The 11,626-nt window shown below is 41.0% G+C and overlaps 1 pseudogene; it reads left to right on the top strand.

Moving 5' to 3' along the window:
• The first annotated feature begins 8,269 nt into the window (after positions 1 to 8,269).
• Positions 8,270 to 11,323, top strand: LOC149229023 (subtilisin-like protease SBT1.7 pseudogene; annotated as a pseudogene).
• Positions 11,324 to 11,626: the final 303 nt, after the last annotated feature.

An 11,626-nucleotide genomic window follows, 5' to 3' on the forward strand; every position in this document is an offset into this window, starting at 1 on the left:
CATTGTCAAGCGAAAGCTAGCAAAAGGGGCCTATGAGCTGGTAGATTTTGATGGGGACTCTTTGGGTAAGCCCAAAAATGGACTTTACCTAAAGAGGTATTATGCTTAAATGGTGGTTATGGAGATTCAGTTAGTTTAGTTAGGTTAATTTTTCTTTCTAGCTGGTATGTTTGCTTAGTTTAGACAGTTTGCTTAGCTTAGAGAGTGTGTTTTTCGTCGTTATTCTGGCTTATCTTGGTTTTACTCTTGATATTGCAGATGTCGATGCCTCTCCAAAAGTACATTGGATTTGCTGATGGTGCTTGTCGTAGTACACGAAATATCTCTTCCGCAGCTTGGGTTATCTATTCGCCCTCTGACGAGTTAGTTTCTATGCATGGGGTGAGCCTTGGTCAAACAACGAACAACATTGCAGAATACAATGCAGTGATTGAATTATTATCTGAATCTATTTCATTTGGGATTCGGAGTTTGATAGTGAGGTTAGATTCTGAACTCGTTGTATTACAGCTTAATAGAGTCTATGCCATTAGAAATCCGATGTTATTAAGATTGTTTTTGAGGGTGCGTCTCTTAGAACGTGAATTTGATTACATTGAATATCAGCATATTTCAAGGTCTTTAAATACATTAGCAGATGCAATGGCGTCTCGAATGTTAAATAGACATTTGTAACAATCATAAATGCAAATTTATAAACATTTCATCACACATGTTTAACAAAATAAGCCGGTAATAATGATATATATAGATAGGAGTGTGTCAAAAATATACATCGTCTTCGATCATAGGTTGAAAAACGCCTTATGATCGGCAAAAATGATAAGTACAAAAAACCGAAAATGTCATATGTGTCTACAAAAGTGACTAGCCAATCACTGGTGGTGCTCTCTATATGAGACCACTGCCCGCGCTACCCTACACAGGAACCTCCTGAAAGGTCCTGGGACTGCGACCACAGGAATATCGTTTATAGTCGTCTCTGGTATGCCTGCCATGAGACGCTCTAAGTCCTGTTCCAGCTCGGCTAAGGTCTCTGCGGCCGCATCCTGTGGGGCTGGTGCCGGTGCAGCTGGTACTCTTCTCTCAAAAGCCCGGAGATTGGCCGGACGCCGTGGGCCTACATCTGCATTTTGAAAATTTGTCACTGTCAGTTTTGAGACGATATATAAAAAACAAAAAAATAGATAATTTAAAAACTTGTGAAAAATAAAATACCTCTGTCGTCCCATTGTTCTCCCTGTGGAATAACCATGTCCGGATCATTGCGAAAATCCATTCCGGCATAAGGAAAATCTTGGATCGCAAAGACCTGGCCCTCCAGCTAGTGAAAGTAACCATCAGGAAATCGAACAACTGTTGCTCCCTCATCAGGATGCCGGGCCATTACCGCAACCCATCTCGTCAACTTAGGCTCCCGAGGAGGCCCAACTGGAACTGTAAGATGCTGGGGGATCAGCATTGGAACTCTCTCTAGGGCAAAGCTCACAACTAAAGGCCCATATCCAAAGTTCTTCAGTTGTCCGTTCTTTGCCCTGGTTAGTTGGCCCTTCATATTGGCCAACACAGCATCGCACCAGTTGAAAATGGTGCCTCGGAAGCAATCTATAGCCATCCGCATTTGGGAACCAGTGGCTGTGTGCAAAGCGGCAGCGCCGCAAAGTCTGGTAACTGTAAAGGCAATTACCATAAGTTCAGGTCGGGATATGTATTTGATTTCTATCCCCTTATCCTGGTTTTGATTGTTGCACCACTCTAGCCGGAGACTAGCAAGGGATTGGCCACCCGGCCTAGTCCCGAATAGAGAAAGTTGCTCGCCCCTGTTAGGCAATCCAGTGAGAAAGTATATGTCGGAGGACTCTATCTCGAGCTGGTGTTCTCCGATGTAAAAACATTGATCCTGAATGTTCCACCTTTCAACCAGCCACTCTAAGAATGGCACCTAGGCCCTCATGCCAGGTATGGCCTAGTACTTGTAGAGACCGCATGCCTTTAAAGCATCAATGGAAGGTTGATGACCTATTGCGGCCAAATCAACATCTTCGTGTTTTCTTTCACGCCAATCTAGCATGGTGTGCAGTCTACACACCAAAAAACATTGATTAGAATTCATAAAATAAAAATTTGACGGTTGATTTTTGTGTTTGGGGTTTGAAAATCCGCTTTACGCGGAGTACGCACCCCGCGTTCAGAAAACAGAGCGGCGGTACGTAGCTGTTCTGAAGGTGGGCTGCGTACTCCGACCTTTTTCCCATATACGAAAAAGTCGGGGTACGCAGGTCGCCCATGGGGCACCTGCGTCCCCCGAAAAGCGAACCCTAAAACCCAAAACCCTCTAAAAAATCAAACTAAGACTTGAAATGAAATTCTAAACGGATGAAATTGAAGAGGAGGATGTTGTGAAATACCTGAAAGAGACGGCACTCGATTCTGACGGTCGGATTCTCCGCAAAGTCCACGGGAAGTTTCTTGTCAAAAGCCCTTTTCTCAACCTCAACAGTAAAATGGTAAAAATGACATGGTAAAAAGTCTTTTTATAGGTTTTTTGGATGAATGAATGCTAAGTTTGTTTATTTTTCACCATGAAAGGATATTTTTCAATGTATTTTTGCCCATCTTAAACAGGTATGAGTAATGTGTTGTTTTTGTGCAGGACAAAAGGACTTTAGGGTAAAATCATCATTTTTTACGAACCAAGACATCAGAGTCATCTTTTAAGCCCTTTTCTGACTCTTAAAACATGAAAAGATTGCCGAGCGTTTCTTTTACACTCGTTAAAACGAAATTAAAAGACGGTCCTCTTACAGCCCTTTTCTGACCGTGAAAACACGAAAAGATTGCCGGATTTTTGTCGTTTCAAATTCGATACTGGAAATAAAACGACATGCCTCTGATCACTTTTTACTTTTCAGGTCAAAGGCATTAATCATGAAAATACTCCTTGGTCACAAGATCAAGCGGTTCTCTTAGGTATTATTTTATACTTTTTCGGGCTTGGGAGACACAAATTTACGAAAAAGTTCACCTTGGAGTCTTCTTTAGTTTTTTCAGACTCTCTAAAATTGAAAAACGCCGAGTTTCTCCTATACTGGACTCGTTAAAATTTCACAGTAAAGTACCTGTTCGATTACAAACAGGAACGGACCACTCCTTCTTAGGGTCCGAATCTAAACTAAGTTGGACTCATCCGAAGGATGAGCTTATAATCAAGCATATGTTATCCTCCTCAAGCTTGTAAAAAATAAAGAGATACTTGCCAGAAATGGTGGGGGAAAAGAGAGAAGAATGAACCTATTTGTCATCCTTTGTTACAGAAGAACCTTATCACTGCTCTTGAACACGACACTTTTCATTCACCTGGGTTGGGAAATCCTTTGTCTTAAAGCTGATAAAACCACTTTGAAAGTCTTCAACCGTTTCTGGGTATTAACTTTGGGTCAATCGTCACCAAGCCATCTGTCGTGTCGTTATGTGTTCAAGAGGTTTCTACAAATAAACCATTCATATGCAAAATACTTGTTATCCATTTGACCATCCCTGAGTCAGTCCTTACAGCAACATTTCTTCAACTTGAACAATGATTTCGTGTTGTGGGCTTGCCTGCAACGGGTCGCTTTCTATCGACATCAACACATTATCTAGAAAGATGACTTAGAAATCGTCAGTACCTTGAAGTCTGCATGCATCAATGGCAGGTTTCTCGCCTTTGACGACAGTTTACATCCGTGACATGTTCGACATCAACCCATTCATTCACATTTCATGGATTGTACTGGGTACTTTGAGAACCATTGACATCCCTGGTGGTCTCTCTCACACTTGTTAACGGTTTACATCATTGACCGGTAATCAAGTGGTTTCTACCATGCTCGACATCAACTCATTTATTCGCATGGATAGAATCGTACCAATTCGGGAAGTAGAAATGAAGACCCTGGATCTAGTTTCCACCATCCAGGCTGCGAGGAGTTTTGTATTCAGTATATAGTAGACTAATCATAAACAGATGGCTGCGTCCATACTGTGTCTACAAAAGTCTATGATTGTGATGTACTGCAAAATCATTCTTGTATCAGAGCAGTAGTTAGATTGTTAGTTAAAGTTTTCAATCTGAGTATGGGAATGCCTACCTCAGCGATGATATCATCTTATATATGTATTTTGTGTTGAATATTTACAGGTTCTGACCAGGCTCTCCGCAAGATACTCCTTGAAATGATAAAGTACTTCACCCTTCCTAGATCATAAAAACCCTAATCTACTACAGGCTTCGCACTTTAGGGGGCAATCTGTTACACTAAAAAATATCACCATGACTATTTGCAGTTAGTATGGCTCCATCCACTGTCATACTGTCCTCCTTGGCAAGTCTCATGCCTCTGCTCTTCATGTCAAACTTTAAGAAAGAGAGAAAGTCATTAAAAATCTATATATCTCTGGGTACGCAGTTTCTCTTAGCCTTATCTGCGTGTACGCAACCCAAGTTCACAATACCTGCGTACTTGTACGCTCTGTATGTAAAGGGGTAGGTGCGTACTCCTGTAAAGGTAAAAAGGCGCAAGTTTCACTCCAAAAAATTTACTTGTGGTCATTTCTAGAGTCTTCTAGAAGCTTGTTTGACGTGTATGAAGCGCCTCCAGATGGTTCATGTATCCCTACCAAAGAGGAACTTATCCCATCAAGAGGGGAGCTATCCCATCCAAAGAGGGGCTTATCCCATTGATGGTGGACCTGAATAACTTCCTCTAGAGCACTATAAATACAGGCATTGGGCCAAAGGAAGGGGAGGTTGAAAGCTGAACATTCCTAAGGGTAGATGCTGCTGGAATTAGGACTTCCTTGTAGAACCTTGTGAAGAGAGATTACCATCTTTGCTTGTTTCCATTGGGAGGTGGGTGAGCTGATCAGAGTAAAGGAGAACTCTTGTGGACCCTGGGAGGAGCTTGCACAACACCAAGGCTCAGGTTGTAATGGTTCCTTTTGTTACTTTTTAATATAAATTAGTCCATTCTTCTCAACAATTTGTTATTTATGAGTTGTTTCATATGCTCCTTGGCCTATATGTTAAATATGTTTTATTTTATGTGATATTCAGGTGCTATTTAACCGTTTGATTGTTAGTGAATGCAGGTTTCGAAGGGAAGGAGGAGCTCATCCGGATCAACGAAGCTGGACTACTACAACAGCGTTGGATTACAGGTAGGATATCTAAACACTTGATTTCTCATATTGTAAAAGCATATTTAGGGAAGGATTGCTCTTATTTGTCTTGTTTGTCATTAGAAAGTCTTAGGCTTCTAGGAAGGTCGGTTGTGTCCGCACTAACGACTCTTTCCGTGTGACAGAGCTAAGGACTTACAGTCTGAGCTTGCCCCCGACCGCTGTGAGTGGCTGGGTAGCTTTCAGATAAATGAGCCGTCGAAGGGGAGGATGAGTCAGAGGGGGATGAGTCAGAGAGGGACAAGGAGGGGGGCAATCTTCCTCTGCTACTGTCCCTCCTACAACGCATTCAATGACATAGACGAGGCATGCTCACCTGGGCAAAATTGAGTGGATGGGGACGAGAAGGAGCAGTGCCAAAGAATGAGTGGTCAATGGGAATAGAAGGACCTGTAATCAGTGGTTCAGAGCAGAGATTCAAGAATGAAGAACCAATCCGTAGGCAGCATAAAATACTCTGCAAGAAATGTGCACCATCAACCATCTCAATGCAGCACAGAACTTGGCAGCATCTCCCCATTGTCGTGCGTGAGCTCAGCTCTGCAGCAGTAGGGAGACAATTGCAGTTTAGAAGAGGCGGAACGGGGGAAGATGGTCTGAAGAGGCCATCTTAACAACCAAATTGATGAAGCCTCGACCCGCTCAGTTCATAATGTGCCATTAATAACAGTAGTGGCTTGCTGTATATGCTTATGAGTGGAAGCGTGGGTGGCCAGGTGGCCTCACCACTTTCCAACCCAAGTACCTACATGCTTAAACACCCGCATCTAGAAATCACCTATTTTATATTATTATGAAGAGCAAAGTATGTTAAATAGTTATAAAAGTATGTAAAAAATGTTATAACTATAGCTACATTATATATATTTATATAATTATGTTATACCTTACAACTTTATATATGTATATATATATAGTTATGTTAAATGCTCTATACTAGATGTTATATATATATATATATATATATATATATATATATATATATATATTACATGTTACATGTTATAGCATATATATGTTAGTGATGTTAGTTTTATATATATAGAGAGAGAGGGGTTAATAAAATTTAATTAAATAACAAAAAAATTGGTTTTGGACTTTTAATTTAGTTAATATCTTATTTAAAATATAAATTTATTTAAATTTAAAATAAAAAATGAAATAAAGTTTCTTATTTGATTTAATAGAGGTTCAACATGAAAAACCATATTCATTTATGTCAATCTAAAGCTCCTATTTTATTTATTTATTGGTTATAATTTAATTGTTTTCTGTTTTGAATTTTTTTTGGCATATTTCCAATCAAATGTTTTTTGAAAATTTATTTCACTAAATTCTTAAAAAAAACCTTTAAAACCTAAAATAATTTAAAAAAATAATGTTTTTACCATAGAAAATATTTATAATAAACAAGCTACTATTGCAGATAACTTATACAACGAAAAAAAAACTTAAATTATGTTTTTTTTTTGTGGTTTTTAAAGGTTTTCTTGGTGTTTTTTTGTAAAAAAAAATTGTAGTTTTTGTATGGTACGTTTTTTTCCATATTAATTTATCTTTTTTACAAAAAAATTAAATAGAAAACACAAAAATGATAGGAAGCCTACATTGGCTTGAGTGTCTAGGTTGTTAGCGGCGTTGATGGGTAGCTGGATTGAGTTCCTCAATCTCAGTTAAGCTTTGATGGGTAGCTGGATTGAGTTCCTCCACCTCAGTCGAGCTTAGAAACCTTCCGTTGAACTCCTTTCTATCTCGCGGTTTGTGCAAAATGACTTGTGCTGGTTGCAACTAGGGTTTTTAATAAAAAATAACGCTCGATCGAGCTAAAGCACTCAACCGAGCCATAGGGCTCAATCAAACCATATAGCTCGATTGAGCCATAATTTTTTATCGAGCCTTTAACTCGGGTTAGAAAATGGCTTGATCGAGGGTTCATTTAAATACTCGATTGAGTTATTTTTAAGCGCCTAAACAACTCGATCAAGTGCTTACAAGTTGCTTGATCGAGCGCTTAAAATTGCTCGATTGAGCATCCTTTTTTCACCAAAATGCACCCTTGTTTGCCAAAAAGTGTAACCTAGCTCCATGCGCTCACCCATATATAATATTAAATTTTCATTTGATTTTAGTTTGGGTGGTTGGGTGGAATAGTTGTTATCTTTGCCACTTAAGTTGAAGTCTTATGAATTGACATGTTTAGACTATGAAATTGAGTAATTTTATTGTGCCAACAACCTCTCTCTTACCTTCGAGCTAAAAAAAAATTAAACCCTCTTCACTAAACACTCCTCAATACCCAAAATTTAACTTAAAAATATATTTTATTTATAATCTATTAATATATATCTATAATTTTCATGCGCATTATCATTTTATTTAATTCGAAATGTGTGCTACCATATAACATATTCCATATTTCTAGATAGTCTTGAGGAAGAAATATCTATTCAAAAATTTAACTGTGTTAAAACGAAAACATTCGTTATCTTTTCAACTTCTTTCTAAAAAATTGCTCACTAGAGCTGAAGTATCATTAAAGAAAAAAAAGCAAAGAGAAAAGAAAAGAGAGTAACCATGTGCCATCCTCCATCACTATAATAATCATAATTATCGATAGACACTCATCACAACTATTGCATCACATGTGTCTGCATCTAGAGGAACGATCTACTTACGTTTCTATTACACCTATCGACTTAAGTAGGAAAACCACATTGAAAACACGACATTCACACTACACTGCCGATGCGACACTCGTCGTTAGAATTCACATTATTTTCCGGTTTATCGCAGCCTAATTTATCGCAGCCTAATAGTCCGAAAGAAAGTTTAAAGCTCCCGAAAATGCTCACATATAGAATGCTTTTAAGATTAACCCATTAGTCAATTTCAGTTTAAAGATATTATTTAATTGGAAAGTTGTGTCCATTAAATCAAATTATAATTTCCTCCACTACATGATGGGACTTCTGCAGAGCATGAGAAGTTTCGTAGTGTCATCGGTCATCATGGTGGAGGAATTTCACTTGGCTTATAAACGCCCACATAAAGTCCTGGAATATGGAATGCCCGCCAAATAATAAGGACCTCATATTTCCACACCCGGTCCATGCCAGTGCTTCTTCCTGGATATTTCCACACCCGGTCCATGCCAATGCTTCTTCCTGAATATTTCCACACCCTGTTGATGTAAATGAATCTCCCTGGATATTTCCACAAATGGTTCTTCGTTTCTGACCTCAAAAGTAAAAAAATTAGTTTCCATTGAAACAAAAAACACGCTCAAGACTCTATAAATGTGGGCGAGATTAACATGAATTCTCCATCGGTATTCAACCGGCACAGAGATTAAGCTAACGATATGGAGAATCCCAAGGCTTCTTATGCCCCCATTATAGTCATCATTACTTTAGTATTAGTGATGCGGAGTTCAGTCGCGTTGGCTGCGTCTGATGATGATCAGAAGATCAAATCTTATATTGTTTTCATGGACAAGTCCATGAAGCCCGATCATTTCAGTCTGCATGAACACTGGTACACTTCAATCATACACCAGGTTTCTGGATCCAGGTCGGATCCCACTGCTATGCTATATATGTATGATACAGTAATCCATGGTTTTGCTGCCAAGTTTACCAGCATGGAGGCTCAGGCTATGGAGAATATGGAAGGATGCTTGTCTGTACTTCCAGACTCCGTTAATCAAGTCCATACTACTCGAACCCCAGAATTTCTGGGGTTGAGCTCTACTCATGGTCTATGGCCACTGTCACATTACGGTGACGATGTTATCGTGGGCGTGCTGGATACAGGAATATGGCCCGAAAGCAAAAGCTTCAGCGATCAAGGCCTTACGCCGGTGCCTTCCAGATGGAAGGGAGAGTGTGAAGTGGGTGACGAGTTCAATGCTTCCCACTGTAACAACAAAATCATTGGAGCCCGCTACTTTCACAAAGGATATGAAGCTCAGTACGCCGATCTCGACGAAAATAATGATATCAGATCTGCTCGAGATGCCGAGGGCCATGGTACGCATACTTCGTCTACTGTCGCCGGGTCGGAGGTGCCTGGGTCGAGTCTGCTTGGCTTCGCCCAAGGAACGGCTAGAGGCATGGCCACCAAAGCCAGATTGGCCGTCTACAAGGTCTGCTGGGCAGAGGGTTGTGCCGACTCCGACCTGCTCGCAGGGATGGAGAAGGCAGTTTCCGACGGAGTGGACGTGATATCTGTATCCATTGGCAGCCGTAGTAATCATGTCCTCCCTTATTACGAAGATTCTATAGCGATGGGAGCTCTTGGAGCCATTGAGAAGGGTATTTTTGTGTCCTGTTCCGCTGGTAATAGAGGGCCGATTCCTTCTGCAATTTCCAATACGGCACCATGGATAACCACCGTAGGCGCCAGCACCATCGACAGAGAGTTCCCGGCTCCAGTCGTTCTGGGGAATGACAAAAGCTACACAGGCTCGTCCCTTTACAAAGGCAAGACGGCGGGCAACAAGCAATTGCCTTTGGTATACGGGAAAACCGCGTCGACCACTGATGAGACTGCAAATCTCTGCCTGGAGGGAAGCCTTGATCCCACTATGGTTCGTGGAAAAATTGTGGTCTGTGATCTTGGAGAAGAGACAAGGGCGGAGAAGGGACTGGTCGTGCGACGAGCTGGCGGTGCGGGGATGATTCTGACCAACGGGCCCGATGAAGGGGAGGATTTGTTGACCGACTGTCATGTGTTACCGGCAACGAGGGTCGGTTTCAAATCGGCGGAAGACATTAAAGCGTATATCAACAGCACCAAAAATCCTACAGCATCAATTAAAGCCGACGGAGTCACCGTGGTGGGTAAAGCACGAGCTCCGGTGGTAGCTAGCTTCTCGTCCAGAGGGCCGAATCCGGTTGTTCCGGAGATCCTTAAACCGGACCTGGTTGCTCCGGGCGTCAACATATTGGCAGCGTGGACTGGCGACGCCGCTCCAACCGACTTGCTTTCTGATAAGAGAAGAGTAGATTACAACATCATATCTGGGACTTCGATGTCGTGCCCTCATGTCACCGGCATAGCGGCTCTCATACGCGCTGCGCATCCGGCGTGGACACCCGCTGCAATAAAATCGGCTCTCATGACATCAAGCGGGCTACTTGATAACACCGAACGCCTTATCAGCGACGCCATCACCGGGCGAACAGCAAACGCCTTCGCAATAGGCGCGGGTCATGTGAATCCCAATGCTGCCTTGGATCCCGGCCTCGTTTACGATCTGGGATTTGACGAGTACGTTAAGTTTCTGTGTAGCCTAAATTACACCACCAAGCAAATTCATCTTCTAGCAAGGAAGGCGAGCTCCTGCCCCAACCTACCAGCGCATCCCGTTGATCTCAACTACCCATCATTCTCCGTGGTGTTTAAACCGCCTAATTTAGTTCGCGTTACAACCAGAACTGTGACGAACGTGGGGGCAGCCCCCTCTGTGTATAAGATCGCAGTTGAGAGCCCTTCAAGCGTAAACATAATCGTGGAGCCGAGCACACTGACCTTTCGGAAGAAAAATGAGAAGGCGAATTTTACAGTGAGATTCGAAAGCAAAATAGCATTCGGTCACAAATCTAGCGGACGCCAAAGGTTCGGGCAAATTTCATGGAAATGCATCAAGGGTGGAACGCAGGTTGTCCGAAGTCCGGTAGCCATAACCTGGACAAATGATGGTGAAACAACCGTCTCAGAAGCACATAAAAATTCTATTAGTCCATAATTGTATGGGATGCCTCCAATATACACAGTTCTCTTTTTAAATAAAAACTGATATGAGCAATCCTTCAAGATGCTGCACACTTTGTTAGATTTAGTTGGTTAATGGACATCAATCAAAATCTTTAGTTTGAAAAGTGTATGTAATCAGATCAGCAATTTCCTATTTTCATATGTTTAAGCACTTGGGCATTTACCCCGCGGTCGGGACGGGCAGCTTGCCTCCTCTCCAGCTGGGTTCAAACCCCTGGATGCATGTTTCTAGCTGTTCCAGCAGCTTATATGTTGATCAATCTTGTTCAGCTGTTCCGCAGCATATATTGTACTAAATATGTATTTATTGCGAATTCAATTTCGTTTATATAAATCGTTTATATAAATATATGCTGTTCCGTAGCATATATTGTAGGAGCAAGCTTCTGTAAATATGTATTCATTGCGAATTCAATCTCACTTATATAAATATATATAAAAAAATGTTTTCAATATTATGATTCTTCCAATTTCCTTAAAACTCGCTTAAAACTCGTCAATTTCGTTTATATAAATCGTTTATATAAATATATGCTGTTCCGTAGCATATATTGTAGGAGCAAGCTTCTGTAAATATGTATTCATTGCGAATTCAATCTCACTTATATAAATATATATAAAAAAATGT

The sequence above is a fragment of the Pinus tabuliformis genome, chromosome J (assembly GCF_031772625.1).
Source record: "Pinus tabuliformis cultivar Carrire ecotype Pingquan chromosome J, CPIR1, whole genome shotgun sequence".
In the NCBI taxonomy this organism is placed as follows: domain Eukaryota; kingdom Viridiplantae; phylum Streptophyta; class Pinopsida; order Pinales; family Pinaceae; genus Pinus; species Pinus tabuliformis.